We start from the raw sequence: 815 nt of genomic DNA, 5'->3' as shown, positions 1-815 counted from the left end.
GACCCTCAGGTGGGAGGCAAACCACCAAACCCCAGTTTGGGTGGCTGGGGGAGGTTCAACTCTTCCTGGCTCAATCCATGAATGGGACAGTTGAAATAAGTTAAACACCGGAGCCATCACCAGCATCGAAGAATTGTTTTCCCTCTCCCTCTCCCCCGAGCAGCCTGCCGTGCTTTAAGCAATCCCTCCTGCCCGTCCCCGCACGCCCAGCGAGGCATCCCCAAAAGCCCTGCCGCCTGCACAGCCCTGCCGTTGTCAGCTTTCCAAAGCCCTGTTTTTTTCCAGGGAAAATGCAGAGCTCTGCCTAGCAAATTTGTACCTTCCAAACAGTTGCTTTTTTCAGTTTCTTTTTCTAGCTACCCCCCAAGCACTCCATGAACATCCAGACCGCAGACAGAAAATGGAGAGACCCCAGGGGCTCTGCAGCCGGCCCCATCCGCGGTGACAGAACGCTCTTCAAACCCAGAAATTCAGACTCTGCGGCTCAGGGCAGCAAGGAAAGATGAAGAATTTCCAGCACTCCGGAGCATCTTGCGGGAGTAATGTTACCGAACGCATTGTCAGCGTTAACTTCAGAAATTTCATTCCTGTTGAGCAACTGTATGTTTTCCTCTGGTGCTGCTAACCCCAAATTGCTCCGAACACCTCCCTTTCCCCTAAGCAGTCTAAAGCAAATAGACAATAGTGACAACAAACGCTAATTGCCTGACCAGCTCCTCGCATCGCCAGAGCATCAGAAACCATTCAAACACGCTTTGGAAATATCTTACCACTAAGATTTTGGGAACCGGCTGCAATAATTGGTTTCATTGTGG

This window comes from Fulmarus glacialis, unplaced genomic scaffold (assembly GCF_000690835.1).
Source record: "Fulmarus glacialis isolate BGI_N327 unplaced genomic scaffold, ASM69083v1 scaffold43117, whole genome shotgun sequence".
Taxonomy (NCBI): Eukaryota; Metazoa; Chordata; class Aves; order Procellariiformes; family Procellariidae; genus Fulmarus; species Fulmarus glacialis.
The sequence above is the reverse complement of the archived record's forward strand: the minus strand, read 5'-3'. Positions refer to the sequence as shown.